This window comes from Drosophila subpulchrella, chromosome X, assembly GCF_014743375.2.
Source record: "Drosophila subpulchrella strain 33 F10 #4 breed RU33 chromosome X, RU_Dsub_v1.1 Primary Assembly, whole genome shotgun sequence".
NCBI lineage: Eukaryota > Metazoa > Arthropoda > Insecta > Diptera > Drosophilidae > Drosophila > Drosophila subpulchrella.
Window position 1 is genome coordinate 18,310,386 of NC_050613.1, and position 25,365 is coordinate 18,335,750.

The window sequence follows — 25,365 nt, forward strand, 5'->3', positions numbered from 1 at the left end:
GTTTTCCTTGGAGATTTGAAATCGCTGGAGATTTCTGTAAATTCCTTTAAATACATTTTGACTTTGGAACTTTTTCCTAAGAAAAATATAGCGCCAAAGGGTATGCAACGATTTACTAAGCACAATTTTTGTAGCCTACTTATGTGCCTTTTATAATTTATAATTTTATAATTTCTAAGAATATTTATACTAAACCATTTTAAATACATTTCGGCTTTAGTATTTTTTTGAAGAAAGTAAGAACGCCAAAGAGTATGCAATGATTTAGTAAGTACAATATTTCATAGCCTACTTATGTGCTTAATTATAAGGGGATTTCAAATCTCTATAGAGATTACTATAAAACCATTCTAAATATTTTTAAGTACTTCTCCTACTTTCCACCTAAGTACTTTTTCCTATGAAAGTAAAAGCGCCAAAGGGTATGCAACGATTTACTAAGCAAACTTATTTATAGCCTACTTATGTGTCTATTAATAATTTTTCTATGATAATGATAATTATTTCTATGATATCATTTTAAAAACCTTTTCACTTAAGTACTTTTTCCTATGAAAGTAAAAGCGCCAAAGGGTATGCAACGATTTACTTGTGTCTATTTATTAATAATTAATCTATGATAATGATAATTATTTCTCTGATATCATTTTAAAAACCTTTCCACTTAAGTACCTTTTCTTATGAAAGTAAAAGCGCCAAAGGGTAGGCAACGATATACTAAGCAAAATAATTTATAGCCTACTTATGGGCTTATTAAATAAGGAGTTTTCAAACCTCCTCGAAAATCGTAAGAGTATTAAAAAATTCGTTGTCCTGGGCGAGTCCTTTCTTGTTGCTTCTGTTGCTGTTTTTGTTTGGGGTCGTGCTCGTCGTTTTGTGAGTGCAACAGACTTGGCTTAGAGTGGATGTTTTTCGGGGGGCGGGGGGCGGTTGGGGGGTGTGCTGGGGGGGGGGAGGGGGGCGGTCGCGGGAACAAAGGAAACCCTTGGCAACGCAGGGCCAACAAAAAAGAAGCAGACACAAAAAATATCAAGAAGAAGATGTGGCAGCTAGATGGGGAGAAAGGAGGTGAAAGGCGGTGAAAGGAGGAGAAAGCAGAAGACGAAGCCGCCGAGGACGAACGAAGAGGACGAAAAGGGACGAAGTCCTGTTTGTGTGGGTGGAAAATTGCGTCCTGTGGGCCGTTTGTTTTGCTTTTTATTTTGTTTTTGTGCTGTTTTTTTTTTTTTTTTGGCTGGTGGTGCAACATAGGCTGAGTTGTTGTCGCCTTTTTCGTATATTTTTTCCTATTTTTTTTGGGTTTTTTTTTGGAGTCAATGTCTGGCACCAGTTTATTTGAGTGTTTCTCTCCACGTTGCGCTGTCTGTGTGCGTTGCTGTGTGGGTGTGTGTGTTTGTGTGGCGACTGCGTGCAGACAGAAACCACCCCCACCACCCAAAACCCCCTCCCCCCCTGCACCACCCACTCAGCAATGCGTTTTTTTTCGCCCAAGAGTCGTCGCATTTTCGATTTTATTGAGCAAACAACGAATTTCCAAATAAAAACAAAAGCAACGATAAAAGTGCAAAATAAAAAAGGAAAACAAGTCAAAAAAGTGTGGGGGTGGTTTTTTGGCAACAAGCTAATTTCTGCCAATTTTTTATTGCCGCTTCAAATTTGCCCGTACAGTTTGGCAGTCCAAAAGTAAGATCATTAGGGGTTGCTAAGGGAAGCGAGATAGTTTGGGAAGCTCTAAACTGCACACGATCACAGTGCTGATAAAACTGTATTTCAAAATAAGAAGACAAATTTCTAAGGGATTAGTCTTAAGGAATTTCAAATTTTACTGACTTAAAATACTTTTTTTAAATCAAGACATTTAAAAATAAAAACAATCTAGACATGTAATAATAAAAACAATTTCTACGGAAGGGTTTAACTTAAAAAAAAATTTTTTTTGGTTTCTAATGTTGTAGGTTGTTTTACACTATACAAAAAAAAAACGAATCAATCTTAAAATTTTGAGAAAAAATAACAAATGTGTAAAAAAATTCAATAAAAAAATATTTTACAAAGTAACGTAATAACATTTTATAAATGTCAAATTATTTAATACAAACTTTGTACGGGGGCTTATATTGAAAAAAAAGATTTTTTTTATTCGTAATGTTGTAGGTTGCTTTACACAATAAAAAAAAAACAAATCAATCTTAAATGTTGAGAAAAAATAACAAAATATGTAACAAAATTCCTTAAAAATTAAATTTTTTACAAAGAAAAGTAATAACATTTTATAAAAGTCAAATTATTTAATACAAAATGTTATTGTTGCTATTTTTATTAGACCAGAATTTGTATCTTTATGGTGTTAATGCATTTTTGTAGCATTAACAAAATTTTCTCAAATGTTAAATGTTAAAAAATATTTATAACTCGATAATAAAAATGTAATTTGCCTGTTAAACTTGAAGTTTTTAGATTTTATTTAAAAATTTAGGTTATTTTTCCCCTTTTTTATTTTAAGTGATCTTCTAAAATGTTTTAAACTCTTTTTTTAACAGTGTTTCATGGCTTTTAAGCTGCAAGTGCGATCGCAGAAAAAGAAATGTGATTAATCACTCAGCAGAACCGAACCATCTATTTCCCCAAAAAAGCGCGCAAAAATTTTTTGCGAATCAACTTAGTGCCACTCAATTCTTTTTTATATTTATTTTTATTTCCATTTCTTTCTTTTTTTGCAAACCCAAAGCTTGTTGAGTTATCTTTTGGTGCTGCTTCTTCCCCGCATTTTTTTTGCTCACTTAATTTATGTATTTTTTTTCGCCAAGCTTCCATGTGTGCAAATTCTAAGCAAAAAAAAAAAGTAAAGCGGATCTCTCGATGAGTGAAAGGGTGAGGAAGAGAGAGAGAGAGAGAGGGGGGAGAGGGGGACAGCCAGAGAGAGAGCGGCCATGCAGGTGTATTTGTGTGCGGGAGCTGATAAAAGCAGAGGGGCAAAAACGGAAAAAAAGAAATTCGCAACAAAAGAGAATTTGCAAAAACGAAGAATTCAATGCTCTTTTTGCTTAGGTGTGTGTGTGTTTTGGCAACATGTTGCGGGCAACATTTTATATGGGCAAAAAATTCGCGATCTCTCTGGCCCTCTCTCTCTTACTCTTGCTACCTCTCCCTCTCACTCTCTCTCTGCTGGCGAAACTCTGACCAATGCAGCTCGCATTTGTGTGCGTGTGTGTGTGTGTGTGTGTAGTTTCTTGGTTGCCAATTTTTATTTTCCTTTTTGCGAACTTTTTTTCTCATTTTGTTTGCTTTTGTTTGGAGCGCTCTGCCGGCGCCGCTGCCGACGTCGCCGTCGCCGCTTGTTGTCGTTGTTGCCCCGCCGCAGTCGCCAGTTGGTCCGTTCATTCGGCTGTATCGTTTGCTCCTCGTCGCTTGGTGTGTGAGTGCAAAAGCGCTGAAAAGCGCTAAAAATCGCAAAAAGTTCGCAAAAAACGCAGAAAATCTACATTAAAAATATAAAAAATTAACTGGAAAAATATCTTAAAAATTACCCCATAAATCGGTCTTAAGTTCAGCTCACCTTTTTTTTCAAGTGCTCGGAAAAGAAATAGCAACGAAAATCATTGCGAAATTTTTTATGCGATCATCCACGCAAAACTCTCTATCCCCCCTCTCTCTCACTCCCCTCTCTTTCCACGCTCTCTCTTTCACTCTACAAAAAGTGTCTATTTTTGTTAATTTATTAAACCAAATTTAAGTTAAAAAATACTTGTGAAATGGTTTGGTATTAATAACCCCTCTGTGTTTAAAACCATTTTTTTTTCATGCAATTGTGTAATTAAACAGTTCTAATTTGCCAACGGAACATAATTCTTATCTGGCTTAAATATCTTACAACCAAATAGAAGCCAGTTGTGTACATAAATTTTATATATTTTTTTTTTGCAAAAATCTATTGCGTTTGTAGATCTTTTAATTGGTACCAAAAACTAAAAATTATTTTTAGAATATTCACAACGTTTTAATTTGGTTTTTTTGATTGGGTTGATATGTTTTTCTTTAATAATTAAATATTTCAATCGATTACATGTACAACTTTATTTGAATTTATCACTACATTTATGTTTTTATAAATCTAAAATCACTTCCTTTAATATAAAGGTTCAGGTAACCATTACCTTCAAAGCTCAAGAATTGCAACTTGAAGTTCGAAACATTATTCCAAAAACGAATATATATTCATTATATTGTTCTCACATTTCTACATTTTTATCACGAGTGATTTAATGATTTTTTCTAGGAAGTCAAAAATGCTTATAAATAATGAGAGAACTTTTGAAAAAACGTGGGAGAATCTAATAGCATTTTATATAATTTATAATTTTATTAGACCTAATTAAAATTTCATTTTGGTTAGAATACGTAAAGTGGTTTTCTAAAATTCTGAAAGGTCCTTAAAAAATATGTTAAGACCTTAAATAAGATGTAATATAAATGATAGTAATAGATTTGCAAGAAAATGGTTATATGTTTTTGAAACATTTTTTAATACATATTTGGATCTTATAAATTAAAGCTTTGTTAAAACTTAAAGCTTAACTCTGAATTTTTCTTTTTAATTTTAGCTAATACAGAAAAATCAGAACAATTTTTTTTTAGAATTTTATAAAATCTTTAAGGTTTTCCAAATATTTTCCAAAAAAGTCCTTTCAAAATTCCCTAAAAAATCATTAGAACCTAAAATATAATTTTATTCTTATAAAAAATCCTTTAAAATAATTTTCAAAGATGTTTTTGAGGGTTATTTTCGAATACCCAAAAAATACCAAGAAAACACTTCCTGGAAAATGTGCCTAAAAAGATTTCCCGACCAAGTCACATTGATCTTGAAATAGTTCGTGGCGGACTTCCACTCAATCTTGGCCAGAAGTTCTGGGCGCTCTCTCTTTGGGCCGAAAAGGTGGCCTCTCTGAAGGCCAAAAGAGAGAGAGTTTTGCGAACTGCAAGAGTGGCTGCTGCCGCTGCCGGCGTCGCTGCCCACGCCGACTGCGCTGCCCGCACACATGCAATGCGTTTTTTTTTCTTAGTCACTCTTTTTTCGGCCTTTTCGCTCTTTTGGCGAAGTTTTCACTCGCGAATTCGAGTGAAGTTGCGACCGCTTCTTCAGGCTTTTTTTGCGTTCTTTTTTGCATTCCGTGTGAGTGAGTGTGTGCGAGTGTGTGAGTGTGCTGCCGCTGGCGCTGCTGCTGCGCTGCCGCTGCTGTTGTCGTCATCGGCGGTCCGGCAACGTAAACGAAACGTATCGAAAACGTATTGAATCATAACAGATCCGCACGTTGTCGCGCACGTACGCAGTCCGCGGAAGAAAAGCTACAGCTCTCTCTCTGTCTCGGCTAACAAAAACACACACATCAAACACAAAAACACCCACTAGCTGCAACACAACAACCTGCAACAACAACAACAGCCACCTGCAACACCGACAACGGCAACAGCAGCAACAACCAGAACAACAACAGCAACACCACCACAACTCAACACCCAAAACACAATTCAAAAAGAAAATCATTCATACCTTTTTCCTGCGTCGAAAGTAATTTCAAAAAAATCCTTTTTCAAAAATATCCCCCCCTTAAATTTCCCTCTAAAATATCCCAGTTAAAAATCTCTTATCGCGCCGCGTAAAAACATATTTTTTTCCAGTGCTCTCTATTTTTTTTGCATCAAAAAAATATATCACAAGTGAAAACAGCCCTAACAATTTTTAATTTTCCCAAAGAAAAAAGCTGTTTCCTGAAAAAGTGTTTATGAAAAAGTGTGCCTATCAAAACCGCTATAAGGACCACATGTATTATTACAAAATTAGTTTAAATAGCTAAAAGGATTTTTATCTTATGTGTTTTCTAAGGATCACTTGGCAGTGTTTATAAAAAAGCCCAAAGGACTTGTATATCAGAAAATTGCATTTTCAAAAGGGAAATTTTGTGTTTTCTAGGGATCATTTAAAAGTCTCATAACCACCATCGCGAAACATTACTAAACCTATACAAAAATAATTTGTGATACATTTATCATTTTAAAAACTTTATTGGAAAGTTCTTTATGACTTTGTAATTTTTGTGTTTAAAGTACTGTTTGATAGTGTTGTAAAAGTACAAATGTTTGTAGTGTTGTCTAAAACCCCTTAAAAATATGTAAAGGATCACTTAAAAGGAGTGTTTAGGATTGTTCGTTTTTTTCCAAAGAGAATAAAAGAACTGAACTTAAGACAACTAAGAACTAAAGGCCAGTTTATAAATTGCCGACGGATTTTTGTATAGCTGTTGCTAAACTTATTTTGAGCTGAATTTAAGTGCATATTAGAAAGCAAGTTCACAGTGTCTTCAAAATAATTACAGTTTATGTTTATAGGAAGAACATTTGAGTTAGATTTCAATTTTAAAATTTCTTAAAAAGTTATAAATTGGTTTACTTATTTTGAGATACGATAGTTATGATATATAGTTCAATAAAAATAAATGGCATTTATTTTTTTTTCATAATGTTTTTAATTTTGGCTTAATTTGAGTTATAAAAAAAAACATTATAAAAAAAAGTATAAGACTGATAAATAAATATTGGTATTATATTTGATTGACATTACTGAGGTTTTTTTTTTGCCAAAAAATAAATGTACTCACATTTGCAAAGATCTAAATTTTAAAGTTCTTAATGTTTTATTTACTTTATAGAAAGAAATAGAAAAATATTTCCATTTCAAAGAAACAAAGATGCCTTTTTTAAGATATAAAGCAGATTCTTGTTGAAAAATGTAAGATTGTTTGTTTTTTAACAATGTTTAATTTTAAATTTATGAGTTAGGAGAATAAATCAGCATTTTTTGAAGACATTTAAAGAGATGACAATGAAAAAATGTTGAGGATTATTATCAAGAACAAAATACACTTGCATATTTTTTACCATTTTTTTTGGCCAAAAGAAAGCCCCCAAAAGAAAGGCGAAACATATGGCAGGCGGTGTGTGAGTGTGTGTGTGTTTCTGAATGATATGTTGCATTCGCTTAGATTACGCATACGCCGCGTTGTCCACTGCGAAGAGAGCGGGCCAAAGAGAGCATGCACTTTCTGCGATTGAGTGAAAGAGAAATGTGACTCGATGCGAAAATGAGCACTGCATTTTTGCTCAGCTCAGTTTCGCTGCGTTTTTCGCGACGCTGCTCTTTTGCGAAGCGCGTGCGGCGCTCTTAGCACACACGCACACACACCGATGCAGGGCCAGCCGCACACACACGCAGCACATAGACAAAGGGGAATCACTCGGCAAAACGAAGCATCGCAGTTGCTGCGCTGCCGCCGCGCTGCCGACGCCAATGCTCTTTGGGTGTTTTTTTTGGGCTTTTGGCCAGGCTTTTTGGTTTCCAGCTCTGTCGGCTTTGGACTTTCGCAGAGATTTCACACGCGATGCGATTGCAGTTCTTGCAGACACTTTCATACGTTCGTTCGTGTTTATTTTCGTTATCCCCAGCCAGAAACTACATCTAAAAAATAATAATAATAGAGGAAATATTCCTAAATACTAGGGATATTTACTAAAAAAATATTTGGAATATTTTCTATTCTTTCCTTTTTTTCCAAACACATTACGCGCGCGTTTCCGAATTGTGTGTGTTTATTTTTGAAAAACCTTTTTTTCAATCTCTAGATTTCTTCATTGTCTTTTTCACTTTCGCCTCGTATTTTTTTTGTAATTTTTTTTCAAGTGCTTTGCGTCGGTTCTAACACAAGTTTCTTATATTTTTCCCAGGCATAAACTCAAACATAACAAAAATGTTTTATAAATATATTATTATAAAATAACAAAATATTACAAAAAAAAGAAATAACAGCGAAAAGTTTTTAAAAAAAAGTCAACAACCAACAACAAAAAGAGAAGCAAGAAAATCCTTAAGCGTAATATTTTGGTTTTTCAACAATGCAACAACCACAACAACTACACCTACAACAGAGGCAACAACTACAGCAGCAACAACAACAACAACAACAGCAACAGCAACAACAACACCAGCAGCAGCAACAACCACAACAACCAAATGCAACAACAACAACTCAAGGCGGCTTTCCACGTGTGTGTGTGTGAACAACCAGAAGCTAAAAACTTTAGAAAAACTTACAACAACTTTTTGGACTTGGAGCATTTTTCGAAAAAATCAAAAGCCTAAAATAAAAGACCCCCACCCCCCTGCGCCCCCCGCACAATTGTTTTGTGTTTTTTTTTGTCCATCCTCAAAAAAAAACATACAATTTCATTTAAATAAAAACGCAAGCCACATAAAAAAAACATGCTCTAAGGTTGTGTTAAAGGAAACTTCTCCTATTTTGCACCTTAATTTTTATTTCAACAAAATTACAACAATTTTTTCCAAGTGAAAAATTTGTGCGAACCGCAACAGCAACAACAAAAGGAAAGTGGATATAAACAACAAGAAATAAAGTCAAATTTTAATTCAATGCAAACAGCAAGTGCAACAACAACCATAAGAAATTCATCCAAAACACCAACAACCACAACAACAACTACAACAACAAACACACCAACAACAAGAACGAGAACAACGTTTTGAAACTGCGGTGTTTGGCGTTTATGGTAAGTTAACTATTTCTAACTATGTATTTCTTTTGAACGCCATTTTTAAACCATTTATTTCGCACTTCTTCTCGATATTATGGTATCAAGTGTTTTCTTTTTTGGCGTGGGCTCAAAATCGGAGACAAAGTGCTACTTGATAATAAAAGTGTTAAGTTGGTTTATTTCTCTTTGGTTCGAATTTGGCCATAAACGGTTTTAGCAAAAGTGTGAAGTGAGAGGAAAGGAAAGTGTTAGACAAAAACTTGTTTGGCCAAATTATTTTACACTTAGCAAGTATCAGAAAAATTGCAACTTTAGGTAACTAAATATATAGAAAATAAAATATAAAAGCCTTGATTAAAAAAGAGGTACATTGTGTTTTTAAAAAAAGAAGAAATTAAATTTTTATGGTTTTCGGTGCATATTGTAAAAGTTATTTTATTATAAAGCCCTAGAAAAATTGGCAAATGAAATATAAATACTATATAACAGCTTTTGTTATTAAAAACACAGATTGTGCATTAAAAAACCAAAAACGGAATTTGTATAGCTTTTAGTGGCATATTAAAGAAGACCTTTTCTAATAAAGCCCTACAAAAATGGGCATTTAATTCATTTTATAGAAGTATTATAGTATTTTTTTATTAAGTAAGATGCTTTATATTATTTTAGTTAATCTTTATATGATTTTATTTCAAAGTTATTCTGGCGATAAGCCTAAGAATCTAAACGAATTGATTAAATCTAATTAAAATATGTTTACTGACTGTAGAAAATGTTTCAAGGAATGTGAATCTAAGTTGAATAGTTTTATAAGGAATTTTATAATCCACGAAACAGTTTTTCTATATTTTGTCGCCCTTTCCATTTTATTTTTTTATCAACCTCTCTTTTGGCGATGACTGTAGCACTTCCCGTTTGAACCGGATGCGCTTTTAGAGAAATTTGCTGAATGTTATCAAATATTTAAAATGGAAATGCATTTTTCTGGGCCACAACAACGGGCAAAAAAACGACAAAATGTCTAAATCGACAGAAAAAAAAGTAAAGAATAAGCCAATCAATAAATTGGCCAAAAGAAAAGCGTTAACTAAGTGCTGGGTCAGTTGTAGAAGTCGCCGGCAAATAGAACCGGGAAGAAAAAGTTTCTGGACTTCCGGCGCCACCAGAGGCGCCATCTATCCCTTTTTTTTTTAGCTTAGCTAATCATGATATTTTTATGAAAAATATTAAGCAGGTAGATAGATCTATTAAGCTTATTTTTTATTAAAAACTTTAAGAATAAACTGAAATCTTTAGATTTTATGTAAAGTTGATAGAACCATTTGTTTCTTAAGAAAGCCTAGCAAAATGAAGATAAATATGGGTTCATAAGTACTCTTAAGCGAATATTTATATAACTCGAATAATATAATGTTAGCTCTCTTGATTTTTAGTTATATTTTTCTAACTCTCTAATTTTTTTTTTAGCCTATCTAATGCTTGTTGATAGAATGTGCTTTTCATATGAAAAATATCCAGAAGATAGCAAGATCTATTTAAATTCTAAGATTCCTATTAAAAACTTCAAGAATAAACTATAAACTTTAGACTGTAAAGTAAAGATTACTTAACTATATTCTTTTATTAAAAAATAAATCGCAAAATGAAGGTAAAGGGCCTTTAAAAATATGGGATTATAAATACTCCTATGTAAATATTTAAAATACTCGAATAACACAATGAGTTGCTCTCTTCATTTTTAGTAGTGCTTTTCCGACTAATTTTGTTCGCTGATTGAAATACATTACCTGGCCTTAACAAGCCGAAACGCACTGTCTAGCTTCTTGGCTACTTAGTTTTATCCCCATTCCCATCGCTGTCTCTCCGGCTTTATCGCAATTATAAATATTTATAAGAAATGGGGTCCCTAGGAATACGATTCCCATTGCACTTGGCGGGGGGCTTTTGAGAGCCGTTTTTATGGTTTCCCTGATTTTGACTTTCGAAATATTTACATTTTTCTTTTTTTTTTTGCAAAGCGCAGGCGCAACCAGGTTGATTGAAAATTTTTATAGGAATATTCTAAAATTGCAAACCATTTCCATTAGGTTTATTTTCAGTTACCTTTTTGGTTGGCGAAAAAAAAATTCATTACAATTCGCGTAATTGCGTTGCCTTTTGTGTGCAGTTTGTTTTTATTTTCTGGTATTTTTTTGCATTTATGTGCAACAGTTTTCGCTTGTGTGTTTTTTTCTAATTATTTGCCGCGAGTGTGAGTGCCTCTGTGAGTGCAACTAATGAGCAACTGCCGGTCGACTTGCCAGCGGCTGAAATTATTAACTCATTATGGGGTCTCGGGTGTTTTAAGTGCCCCAAGTCAGCCTGTTTTGTTTCGTTTTTTAATGGCTTGCGTGCGTTTTTTTTTTGTTTGTGCATCTTTTTTATATTTTTTTTCTGTGCAGTTGGCGGCAATTGAATAAGGTGCAACATTGTTGGCGGACGGATTCTCTCGAATAAATGAGCAGAATTAATTGAAATGGCCGAAAAGGCACAAAAAAGTGCTAAAAACAGTGCAAAAAAGTGCAAGATATGAGAGGGTTCCTTCGAGCCCAAATACTTAAGTGCTGGTAATTGTTTGTTGGGTTGGGCAACCATTGATTAATGGCGGTTAATGTTCTGAAAAATTGCAAATGTGCTACACAGTTTCACCTGTTGTATTTAAATTTTGAACACGTTTTTTAATGAGCGGCAGCAAAAAATTATGAGTGGGTTTTTTAAAAAGCCTTAAATAAATAGTAGTGGCTATACGAATATTTAAGCAGTTATAAACTGCTTTAATGAAGAAATATTTTATTTACTAGTTATTTAAATTGGGCTAACATGTATATAACATTTAAAATATAATATAGATAATTTAAACAGATATAAACTGCTTTAATAAAAAAATATTATATTTACTAGTTATTTAAATTTAGCTAATATTTATATAAAATTCCAAAAATAATATAGATAATTAAATATTCATTTAAATTGGCAGAGGTTATCCCATATTTATATATTCTTATTTATATATTAATATAAATATAACATAATTTTAAACAAATAGTAGTGGTAAACTTGTTATAAACTGCATAAATACCAATATATTTTGTTTTCAATTTTTAAATTAGTCTAATATCTATAATAATTACCTAATATAATAAAGATCATTGAATATGAATTTAAATTGGCAGAATCTATTCTAATATTTATATATTGATTCCATATATTTATTTAAAACATATCATAACAAGCACTGAAAACCCTCCCAAGCATTGGAAAATATAAAAAATAATGCTTATATTTTTTTTAGTGCCGAAAGCCCCATAAAAATATGGGATATTCTATACCCAAGCCGTATCAGCTTTTCCCCAACCCGATTTTTGGCGCTTGGCTTGCCGTAGTCTAGACAAATCAATATAATCCAGACGGCAAATGGCCAATATAAAAAGAACTACATACATATAACAAAAATATTACGCATACGCCCGGCTGGATTGTCTGTCGGAAAAAAGTGCAGCAAATTAAACAAAATTTTTAGATTTCCTCAACAAGTTTTCCTTTTTTTTTCGGAGAACCTTCCTTTTCTGTCTGTCTGGAATATGTAAATATCTATATATATATAGATATATAAACGTCTATATTTGCATTTGACAAAATAAGTGCATGGGCGCAAGAACGAGGCAGAAAAAAGGGAAGGAAAAGTACAAAAAAATTCCTTTAAATGTACCAGGACATGGGCGCAGACAGAGAGGGGTATAGAAATGGGAAAGAGACGGGCATAGGGGCAGGAGAAAGAGACAGGGAAAGTAAAAACAACAGGAAAGGCGAGCAAAGCTCGGGCAACTTGCGGTTGTAAAAAGGGGCGTAGAAAGGGGGGGTTTTGAAAAGGGGGTTAGATGTGGGGCGAGGGATCTGAAAAATGGGATGTGAGCTGGGGAAAATGTAATTTGGCGGCGCTTTCGTTTTTCGTTTCTTTTCGTTTTCGCATTTCGTCGAAACTCGCACTTCAATTAATCAGACGCTGCAGTCGCCGTCGACGTCGCCCCCCCCCTCCCCTTAACCCCCTCCTAACCCCCCTCTTAACCCTTGTCCGCCCAAGTGCAAGCGCCGTCCTGCTTCTGGACTTTTTCCCTGTCTATGTGTGTGTGTGGGTTTTTGTGCAAGGACCTCTCGATGCACACTCACGGCTAAATATATATATATAAAGATATGTACGAAACATTTCTATATAAATAAAAAGGGGTTCAAATTTTCAGCTTCTTCTTCTATGTCGGGCTTGTGTTTGTTTTTGTTTTATTTTATTCTTTTTTTTTTTTGGTAGCCTGCAGCTTTTGTTGGTTTCTTTGCCTGTCCTGAGTTTCTTTATTCTTTTTTTTTATTTATATTTTTTTTTGGCAATTTAGCCTCTAAGCTAGCTGCGTGAGTGTAAGTGTGTGTGTGTGTGGTACAGTTGCGTTTTCTATATGATTAAGGGTATGCATGTTGGCCATGGATTTTTATGTAGCACACTTAAATGGTCCGAACAGGCGAGGATTTTGGATGATTAATCGCTGTTTTGACATGAAAGAGGGATTTTTAAATTAGAAACCCTATAAATAACATATATCAAATGGTCTGACTGGCACAGGAAATACAAGAACCTTTGTTCTTAAGCATAATTGTAAAAACCTTTTAATTAAAGATCATTAAGGCAATGGGTTTCTTAATGGCAGTCATTCAATTTAGTTGGTAATTTATAAGAGTTCTTTAAAATTTATTATTATTATCATAAAAACTTCTAAATGACTTGTTATTCTTGAAAATTATATTAGTATTGCCCAAGAAATACTTTTTTAGGCAACCCCAGAGTTGATTTATCAAAAAACCCTTGCAACCCTGCACCTTAAGTCCCATTTCAGAGTTGCCAAGTATTAAGTTTATGTAGAGACCTGCTTGTATCTTCCCAATGGCAACCCTACTTTTAGAGCCCCCTTTCCCTCACTTAGCCCAACCTTTAGGCCACCTCGATCCTTGTCTCTGCCGTTGGCTACCGGTTTTCCATTTCCCCCCACAGATCAATTATGATATTATTATCTTTTGCACTATTGACAGCCAGCAAGGGGCCCCGGCCTCAGTCCGTCTCTCTCGCACCGTGTGCGTCCGTCTCTTTCTGCGGCAAAACGAAGTGAAATGCGCGCATGCGCACAAGTGTTGCTTGTCATTATGTTAATTGCATTTAAGCGCCAACAACTGGAGGCCCCAAAAGAGGAAACGAACATATACATAAGGCCCGGGAAGAATACGAAGAATACGTATACGTATGTACGAGGGGAATCTCTGGGCGAGAAGCTTTTATTATATTAACTTGCTGCTGCATATAATTGATGATGATTAAATCAATGCTACCGCAATGCGCCAGCATCATCTTCCATCTTCCTGCGGAGACCCCTCTTCACATCTTTAGAGCGTGCTCTTCTCGTTCTTCTGGCCCCGTCTTCTCTGCTCTTCTTCCACATTTTGCATTTATTTTTGCACAGTTTCAGGTTTCGTCATCATCCACACGTTTTTTAACTTATGAGTTTTTTCTTTTTTTGCATCTGCTCTTTTATTATGCAATGGTATGGGGGGGAAACCTCAAGGAATGGGAATTATGGCAAAGGAGGTTAAAAAGAAGAGCTAAATGGCACTAAATCAACATTTGTCTTTCGTTTTTTCATTATATTCTGTGGTTCCACATTAAGTTTCAGGTAAATTTTGTTAAATACCATATTATTTTGTAATATTTTTTAAAATATATATTTATCCCCTTGCTTGATGATCGAACAGACCAAGATATATTCATATTTCTGGAATAGATCTGGTATTTTTTTCTTGTTAATATTTTCCGTAACCCTTTGGAACCATTTTTGGACCCTAAAAACCGAACAGACGCAACAGAGAACCAACCCCAACAGCCGAAAACCCAAAAAACGCGAGTGCATGAAGTGGGAAAAAAACGTCAGTAAAGCCAACGAGGCATGGAGTTCCCCCTGTTCCTTGAAAACCCCTATATATACATATAAATGTGTAGATATATATGTTGAGATATGTGAGCACATTCATACATAAATGGGTATATATTTGTGCAATTTATACACCTGACCCTGTCGCCGTTCCCTGCTCCGTCTGTTTGTTTTCGCTGATTATCTTTGGCGTATTTAGAGCGTAAAGCGTAGTCAGACAAACAGCCAACAGACAAGCGCACTGTATGAGTGTGTTTGTTGGCCAAAAATAATAATGATGGTCAAGGAACCAGGAACAAGGAAGCAGGAATATGGCCAGAAACAGGGTCCAAGAATCGGCGGTCTTCGCGCAAGGGGTTCTCGTTCTCATTCCTGGCCTGTGAAGAAATGCCGCGCCGAAATTCAAAGTGAAATGAAATTTATATTTTCGACAAATTTCCATTGCCACCTGCAACATTTTGGCAGCCAAAAAAAAAATTAAGAGCAAAAGAGAGGGAAGATTTTGCAGATAGGATAAGAAATAAAAGCAGGAAGAAGGTCCTTTGAGGGGAATAAAAAAAAAGTATTCTAAAAGTGATGAAAACGAAACAAAGAAGTGAAGTCTCTCATTGATGTATTTAACTAATTCGTAGAATACTTAAAAGAGTAAAATAATATAGGTAAATATATTTAAACAATATTGAAAGTGTGATATTTTAAAAACTTATTTTTTGTATGGCTATAAAAAACTATTACCCTATGGCCATAAATCAAATGTGCCATAGCTACAGCCAAATACCACCGTTAAAATCGAACAGAAAATGCAGTCCTTGATCACAGACGTTTGCTCATTAGAAATTCATTTAAAATTGAACCACCCCGCCCCACCCATCAAATGCAACGCTTCAAAGTTAAGCTATAAAATAGAAAACAACCAAAAAAAAAAGAAAGTCTCAAATGCGAATGAGGGTAAAAATTGCATAGCCCCACGTCACGTGCATCGAGCACTAATGCAAATACAACCCTGCGGCATTTGAGAAAAAAAGCTTATTGCCAAAAAAAAAAAAGGAAAAGAGGCGTAGCAAGAGGGGTGGCAAAACAGGCAGGGCAAAAAGGGGTCGCAAATGAGGGGGATATTTTTTAGTAGGGAGGCGGGGGTGGGAGGTCTGCGAATTATATTGCATAAAAATAAAACGAAGATGCCGCCGCCGCCAGCAAATGCAGAAAGTAAAAGCAGCCACCAAAAAATACAAAAGAAAATCAGTCGAAAAAAAGGGTTTCAGGGGCGGAGGTCCCGGGGGTTTATATTCGTGAAGAGGTAGACCTTCACCGCAGCATTGATGATGATGATGATGATGATGGTGGCACCATGAGAAATATCAACACCAATTTCGACCCGCTCTGTTTTATATAATTTTTTTTGTGTGTTTTGTCCCATTTTATAAACCCCTCCCCACATTTACCACCCCCTCCCCTGGCAATGTGCTGCAATGCAGTGCATGTGCTAACCCTCAAAATCTGAAAAACCTCACCCCTAAATATCTTTCTCTTTACCCAATTTCGGCAAATGCAGCTTGCCCTTGTAATTTGTCTTAAATTACGTATTTTAATTACCAAATATTGGGTATATCTTACATATAATTAATGATTTCATGCGCAGTACTCAAGAAATTAGATCATATTACTGACCCTTACAATCTTTTAATTAGTATTGATAGATTTTGCAAATTTTAATGAACTCAATCTAATTGCCAAAAAAGTTGCAACCCAACTAAACATGCCAAAAAGAATCACTATCTCATATTTCTGACCTTTGCAAGTTATGTTTATCTTTTTATCCTTGGATTTTGCCAAATTGTAATGAACCCAATTTACCAGGAATTTCCACAGTCGCCAACTGCATTCCATACCTTAGAGTCCCCCCTAAAACCTTGGCGAAATCTGAGTGCCGAAAAAAGTTCCACCCCAACCAACCTTACAAAAAATAAAAAGAAAACCAAACCCTACCACTCACTTCCATGAACGCAGCAGAATTCAGCAAAACTCAGGCAGCACATCAAGTTAAAACCAATATAATAACATATATAAAAAGAGCACAGTCTGTCTGGTCGCCCCATTCCAAAAGAATATAGAGCCCCCCCTTTCCAACCCCGCCCCTGGCGGAATGCCCCTGGTTTGTAACACATTTTCGTGTTTCGCTCGTGTAGCGTTTTTCGGTGTGCGAAAAAGGGTTAAACAGGACGAAACAGGACGAAATGGAGACCCCTTCTACCTCCAACCGCCACTTCACATTTTATTTATATATATTTCACTTCTCTTATTCTGCTTCTTCTGCCAGCTTTTTCGGGTATTTTGTATATCTCTTGCAGTTTTTTGTCCTGTTTTTATTTGCAGTCCTTCGTCAGGGTATTTACACTTTTTCGATGCACTTAGGATATGCCAAAATGGATTAGTGTACCCTAAAGTTATTAGATTAAATTAATGCTGATGTTATTGGTTTTAAGAAAAAAAGTGTGACCAAGTTTGATAATAAATATAAGACCACTAATATATTGAAAAAATCCCTAGAAGTCCGAGGTTCAATACCTAGTGAGTGCAGTGTGTTGAAAAGCTAATTCAATTTTTATATAATATAGGTCACTAACAATTATCAAACTAAAAATTATATATTTTTGCTGTTGGTATTGAACTACTTTCTTTATAAGAAATTTTTTTGGTACATCTTATAAAGAGTATTTCCTCATTCGACTTCCCAATATCTCCCTGAATTTTTAGTTTTATTTTTTGGTAATTTTTGGCAATTCGGTCGCCTCTTCTTCTTGCCGCTCGTTGAGTTTTTCGGGGTTGACTGCAATTGCATCCTGACCCTCTTCTTCTTGCTCCCGTGCGTTGTGAAGTGGAACGCGCGCTGGCCAGGTCTCGAAAAAGGGGGTTACGAGAGGGGTTGCGGGGGCCACGGGGGTTCCGGGGGTCCCTGCTCATCAGCCATCATCATCAACATCATCAGAGGGGAGGGAGCTTTGTATTTTTTTTTTTTGGGCATTTTTTCGCGCTCGTTTTCCGTGTTGCTGCATTCTGGTCTGGTGTTTTTTGGGACATTTTATTTGTTATTTGCTGCACACAAAACTCACATACACATAGGCGCACGCACTTCCGGGAGGAAGAAAAAAATATAAACAGCCAAAAAAAAAGAAGTAAGGATGTATTCGGGGTGGGCAGTTTGAAATACTCTCACCAGGCGATTGAATGAAAAGGTGGGAATATTTAATATAGCTTTTTAACATGTATCATATTAAAACTCCTTTATTTTTATAAGGATAGTTTTCCTTAAAATCTAGCTTAATCAGGTGGGCTGGCTTTATCATAATGTTAGGATATTATATTTAATCTAAATATATAGTTTCATAATTTATTTCATTATTATTATTATATATTATTTTGAATCGATTCATATTTAAGAACACCTTAAAATATATCTTCCTGTAAATATTTTTTAAGACAAAAGGAATTAGTATTACTATAGAAAATACTCTTTAAATATTGTTCAATCATTAATACTTATGTTAACACTTGCAAAGCTTACAATATCTGGACTAACACTTTTGGTACTTCGGTACTATTAACTTGTATTCCATATGAGATGCTAGATCTCGAGTGCGTCAAAACACCTCTATAAAGGGTATGGGACAACTTAAACGGGAGAGTTTATTAGCCCCCGACGATGACGACAACGTTGACACAGGCGGAGAGCAGCCGGCGTCGTTTTTGCCGTTATCGCGTCCATCGGACATAACCGAGGACAACATGGCAGTGCCGAAAAGGGGGCAAGGACAGGGGCAGGGGCGTCGGCACATATACATATATATATATATATCCAAAAAAAAAGGGGGATGGGGCGACACATGTTCTGTCCTTTGCGTTTTCGGGACTTTTTCGCGCACTTGTCGCCGATGCGAAATGAGTTCTTTTTTGCAGTCCTTCGTTTTGCATCTGCCACCTTTTATGGGGGGCAATCGAAAGGAGGGGGGCAGGGGGGTCAGAAGGACACGCGATCGAAGCTCCCTTAAGAACCCCTTTCGAATATTTCTACAAAGTTCCAAATAAAAGCCCGCTTTCCCTTTCGACAATAATCTCTCTATTTTTATCTATAACTTTCAGTTAAAAAAGAAGTGTTCTGGAATGCATTAAAAATATGTATATATATCAGGAAATCCGAAAATTATAGAATGCAAATGCAACAAATCGAACTCCTTTCCAAGTTAAGAAAAATAATAATCTAAATAAGAAACATTAGATACTCTTAAAACGTATTTTATAAGCATTTTTCTTGATCTAATACTATCAGCTAAAAAAGAAGTGCTCTGGAATGTGTTCTAATGGTTATGTTACAATTCAAATTCTATTCCAAGCTAAGAAAGTAAATATTAGATATTCCAAAAACGTCTTTTATGGGCATTTTTCTTCGGTTTTCCTTAGTTCAAGCTATATCAAGCCTGAGTTTCCCCAGTTTGTGTTGGGGTTGTTGAAGCTGTTGATGTGACAGTTGAAACAAATTGACTTTGACAGGCGGCAGTGCGTCAACAACAGCAACAACAAAGCGGGCTTATTATGAGGTTTAGGCATTATGACGATGATAATGATGTTGCTGGTGATGAGGGACTGAATTGCACCTTGCAGTATTTGCTCAAGATGAAAGTTAAATAAGGCGGGAGAAAAATGAAAATGTTAAGTGGGAAAATAAAAAAATAATAGGGTGTGTATTCAAATAGAAACCATATCACATTTTATTTAAAAGTATAAGGAAATTCATTTAGCTTAACATTTTTGAGAGAGATTGTTTGTTATTTAAATAAAAATGATATAATATTAAAGTGATTGTGAATTGAACAGTGAGATAATTGGTTTTTATTTTAAATGCTATGATCTTTGGTTATGTTTTGTATTCAAAACATATAAAATAATATATTTAAGTGTAGTTTTTGTTTACTCTGTGACTGAACTGTGTGTACTTGTTTTTTTTAATAAGACAGTCAAAGGACAGCAATTGTTTGGCGTCTGCAGTGCAGGGTTTTTCCCATCTAATCCCATATTTGTGTCTCCTGCGAAGGCTTTATCCTTTACGCATTTCAGTTGCCTTGGCTGCTGGGAACCCCGGTAAAAATATATACTTTTTTCATTTTACCCCTCTGTCACCTCGAGGAAAAGTGACCGCAGCGAAGGCTTTTGGACTGGTTAACACTTGATTAGTTGTGTCACCGGCAGTTCCCTTTGGCCCCCTTTTTTCCATGTTTTTTTTTTTTTTGCTTTCTTCTGCCAAGGACGAGGTCCTTCGCTCTCTTTCCCAACCATCCCCCCCCCCCCCCCCAGGCTGGCTGTCTCTTTCGGTTGCGTCTCTGTTTTTCATGTTACTGTCGGCATCATCTGCTCTCGGGGGCAGCGACATGAATGCGACGCACTTCGACGACCTTTCATTATCTGTGCAGCCACCCAGCCAACCCCAACCACCCACAAAACCACCCAAAAGCACCCCCAACCACCCAACACCACCCCCCATGTTTTTAACCAAGTTTTGTTATTGTTGTTTGTGAGCCTTTGTTGCCACAGCCGCCTGCTGCTGTCAGCAAAGGGAAAGCTTTTTTGAAAATTGCGTGAGTTAGTTGCAACAGCAGCAGGAGCTGTGCATCGGCGACAGGATCAAAGGAGCCTGCATTTTTTCGCATTTCTTCGTTTCCGCGCCTGCTTTTTGCAGATACCCTCAAAGGGATTTTCTTTTTCGAATTTGCAGGAAAATGTGACAAGTCTAATTAGACAGAAATATTAAAAATAAAGGTATATTTTCGTTATACTAATAATAATGTTTGTTATTTTATTATATTCAGTAGGGCTATGTATTCAAAAGTTTACCTTTTATTTATTTTAATATAACGTACATTGACTATTGTGGTTTCAGTTGATCAAGATTTAGGGATTTCATTATTACAAGGTATTATAATATACTTAAACCCATTTGAAATTGTATTATGTATTTATTAATATTTTAAAATTACCATTTAAATTTATAAAGATTTTTTGAAATAGAAAAATGAAATATTTAAATTTCGTGTATATGAATAATTTAAAATATACATTAAAACTACAAACATACACAATTTGTATATTAATTAATAAATCAGAAAAGCAATAATGTAGATGAGGATTAATAAAGAAATCAACAAGAAATGTTTATTTTTAATGTTTTATATTTTTTATTTGGTCGCTGTAATGAATTTATTTTAATGAGAAAAGGAATCACATTTTGTTTTGTTACTCAAAATATATCTTTAGTTTGAAAAGGTACTTATGATATTTTATTATGTATTTTTTTTTATGGTACTGCAATCCTTGCGTTTTTTCTTAAATTTCTATTAATATTTTTTTGTGTGCGTTGTAAGTTTCTTTCGTTTTGTTTTTGCCTACTCTTAAATTCTCCTCCGTATTTTTTTACTTTTTTGTTAGAATGAACTTCCCTGCGGGTCGCAAAAGGAGAAGTGCGTCAGAAGTGCACTTCAGTTGGCAGAGGGAACGCAATGTGCAACAAAAGTGTCCCGGCCGAGCCACGCCCCCCCCTGCCCACCGCCCCCTTTGACGTCATTGTCTTGGGCTTTGAGGTCCTTTGTAGTTTTGCCGACGCTCGGCAACTCGGTTCCTTTGGCATTGCCTACTTGTAGGCGCACTAAAATGCGTTTATGCATAATTTTGTAGAGGGTCGAGACAAAGCCCTCCTTTCTTACTATTTTTGCTTACTTAGTATCGCTTTGACATTTTCTAATTGCAGTGGCAGCAGGCCTTGTGCGTCATAAATTATTATTAATTATTTCGCTAGGCCAGCTCGAAAAAAAAGACCCTTTTTAGTACACAAAAAAAATTTGGGAAACCATTTGGGAATCGGAATCAGGCGTAAACATTGTATTAATTGGCTAAAATATAATTTGGTAAATGAATAATCAAAGGATTTGTATATTTAATAATATTTTCAAGCTATTTTTAAATCATAGTTTAATTACAGATTTTTTTTAATGAGCCTAATCTTGTTTTTTTTTTTTTGTGTGTGCTCTACATATCGATTGCATTTGGGTAAATGCCCAAGTGGCAAACCCAACACGAGACGTCAATGGGTTAAGGGATGGGGTTGGGCTGAGAGGGGGTATGTCGCCTAAAATGCGTGCTTAAGTGTGTGCGAAAAGAAGGAATCAAACGCACACACACTGGCAAATACACACGCACAGGGAAAAACTCGAACCGCAAGTGAGACAAAACTCAAGGATCTCAAGGGGGGTGCGGGGGTAAGGGAAAACCCCGGGGAGGGGGGAGATTATGATGAGGAGTCCACGCAAGTTTCTTTTGTGAACCTCTGGAGACCACTCGACTTTCTTCCCCCCACTTCACTCAAAAGTTATCAACCGAGTTGACAGGGGTTCAACAATTTGTGGCAATCGGAATAAGGAAATGCAATGAAGATTTGAAAATGAGAGCGATATTATAGATAGCAAAAAGAAAAATAATTATTAATAGGAAATTAAAAAAACTCACAATGCAAAAGTTAGTTGGTATATTAATGAGTGATTTCACTTAAGCAATCAGAAAAACACTGCTTAGCAAAACCAGACCAGTGGAAATTATTCTTTTTCTTTGTAATACATTTATTTTACAACAAGTCATGACTGAGCCAAAAAGTTCAACGTTCGACATCATTTTCTTTTGTATTTTTAACCAGAATCACGACAACAAAACGAAAAGAAATGATTCTCTGAAATAAAGAGGTGTAATTAGAGGGCCAAAGTAAAAGTACCAGTGTTGGAAAGAATTAAAATTAAATTTAATAGTAAAAGGTTATGAATAATTCCAAGACATTCTTATGTGTTGGATTTAAAAGTGTTGGGGTAACCTGAGATATTATTATGAAAAAGTATCAATCTACTTAAACCACAAAAGTATTAAAAAAAAAAAACAACTGCTGACCAGTGTTGGTTAATTTGATCTAGATCACACATAACTTGCTCGAATTTTACCCCCCAACTTTGGTTTGAAATTCTTGTGAAGACAAATTTGTTGATGATTCCCATTGCATTTGTTTGATATTCGCTGACACTGAGATTTCAGTTTGCTTAAGGAGTAGGCGGTGCGGCCCAAAAGGGGCGGGGCGAAAGGGGATCGTCTCGGTTTCATATTCACTGCGAAATGGCCCGCTGACGTTGACGTTTTGCTGTTGTTGCTGCAATTGCAGTTGCAGTTTCTGCACAGCAAAAATATAATATATATAGAATGTATACACACATTTATTTAAAATATTCTTAAGTTTAAAATTTAAATCTAATTTTTTGAGTAATGAAGCTGAAAGATACTTTACTACTACTAGTTTGTTCAGATTTCGCTTAAATACAATTTTAAATCTAAAAAAGCCTTGGGTTGACTTAAAATATCTTTCAAATTAATTCAAAAAAATCTTTTTTCATATTGATTTTATAATTTAAATTAAAAAAAAAAGGAATATGATTTTTTTAAGGTGTACTGCACCCGCTGCAATTGTCGCTTCTCTCTCCTTCATATTTGTTTTCTGTTTTTCCCTTTTTTCCCTGTTTTTGCCTATGTGTTTTTCCAGGAATTCCGTCACTGATACTGCCATATGCAAAACAAAACACAAAACAAAAAAAAAAATACAATAAAAAACTACACAAAATAAGTTCATAAAAAATGATTGCTGCATTTTTCACAACGTCATTTTCTGGAAAATAAATGCAGCAAGAAAAAATTATTGTTTGTTGTACAATAATTTATGCAAATATTGCAGACGCGCTAAAGAAAAGAAACTTTATAATTATGAAGAGGGGTTAAAAGAAGGGTTTTCTGCGAGGGGGGGTTGAAGGGTTGCTGACCAGTCGGCCGTCTGTCATTCAATCATTCCGTCCGCCAGTCAGTTTGTCATTTGCGGTCGGTATCTCAGAAAACTGAGCATTTAAAATGGGATTGCTTTTGAACAAGACAGAAAATAGATCAAAATACGAATAATATTTAAATTCCAGTAATATTAAAATACCAATAATGTTAAAAGATATGTATATAAAATATTTGATCTCTTGATCTTATTTTTATTGAATTTACTTCTTTAAGCAATTATTTCCTGGTATATGGCTTGATTTTAGATGACAGCTTTCAAAGTGCAGGCCTAACTCCCACTTTTCATTGCGGTAGTTGTTCTCTGAAAACTTTGTTTACCTCTTCGACTTTCTTAACTTGTTTGGCATATTTTATATTTGTCTCGTTATGGTATTTCCTTGCCCCTGGCACCCCACCCCCTGCATATAAACACTCTCGAAATGGAGAGATGCCGTGACATTTGTCCGTTTATCCCTCGGTCTCGCCCCGTCAGTCGATTGCCGTCTAAAGTTTCATAAATTCAACGAATTCAGTCGCCCGGGGTGAAATCAAACCACAGCACAAATGGAAGCATACAAATTCCACGGGTTCTGATAAAATATCGTCACTCTGGTGGAGAAATCGTTGGGTAGGCATTAAAACAGATAAACAATTTTGAGTAGTACTATATCTTAGGTTTTTTAAACAATGTAAGATGGAATATAATATTTCTATATTATATATATATCTTTATTATGTCATATCCGATATTTTAGGGATATGAGGAGATTTTGGAACAGTTAAATAATCTTTTATGAGCTTCTGACAACAAATATATGAAAATGTAGGATGAGAACTACGAAAATATCTTTAATAAAGAGTACTAACTATTTTTCCGGGTTGTGGTATATTCCTCCATCCAGAATTTATAATATTATTCCTGAACCTCCCTCTCCTTTCGATTATTATTATTGCATAAATTTATTGTCAACGTTTTGGCCGTGCTATTTTCCTTTCCCCATTTTATTTTTGTGTCACGCATGGCGACAATTGCATACAAGTGGATGGAATTTTGTCAGTGTCCTTTCGGTATGTCCTTGCCCGTGTTTAGTCCTCCTTATCGAGGATGGACGTGGATGTGGACAGACAGACGAGACAGATAAAATAAATGGAAAATGCGCACAAAGAAAACGAAATTAAAAACGCAAGACGCCAGCCAAGGGAGTACGGGGCTTTATGTACCAGACCTCGGGACCCGGGACCCTTTCGCCCTGCAGTTTATACCCTGCCATTTGCCATTCCCATTCAAAGTGCCTCATTCTCCTTCATTGCCCTCGCCATTTTCCCTCCGCCTCCTGACATTTCCCTTCGTTTTTCCCCTTTTTCCCCCTTTTCCCACCATTCAACAACGCGTTTCACCTGCAACACGGAATATGCAACTTGCCACTGTCGAGGGTTTTTCAGTTGTTGTGTTGTGTTTTATTTTTATTTTCATTTTTATTTTTGTGTGTCTTCTTCACTCCTGAAGTCCTGGGCCTAAGCTTAACCCCACTGGCGGCTTAGGGGGTCGGAAAACCCTTTTTCGAAAATATATTTGAATATTGTATATATTTGTATTTTTAAATGCTTATAGGAATTTCAAATTAAATTTTTCCATCCATACAAAAATATTTTTAAAAATGAAATGTATTGTTTTCCCAAAATAAAAATTTACCTCTTCCAACCTGTATATATTAAAAAAAAATATAATATTTTAAATATACAAAACTTAATTTGAAAATTCTGGAATAATATATTTTAATATATTTTTTATCTTAAATATAAGAAAACTTTTATTGAATGCAGATTGTTAAATTTGATTTTTATTGATCAACAATAAACCTCTTAT

At 35.2% G+C, this 25,365-nt stretch overlaps 1 protein-coding gene across 1 annotated transcript in view; it reads left to right on the forward strand.

Moving 5' to 3' along the window:
• Positions 1–7,779: 7,779 nt before the first annotated feature.
• LOC119558355 (broad-complex core protein) overlaps positions 7,780–25,365 on the forward strand; it is a 155,267-nt gene continuing 137,681 nt past the window's right edge. Inside the window, exon 1 of the mRNA XM_037871857.1 lies at positions 7,780–8,619. The gene's annotated coding sequence lies outside the window, so the exon portion shown is untranslated. The remainder of the gene's footprint in view (positions 8,620–25,365) is intronic.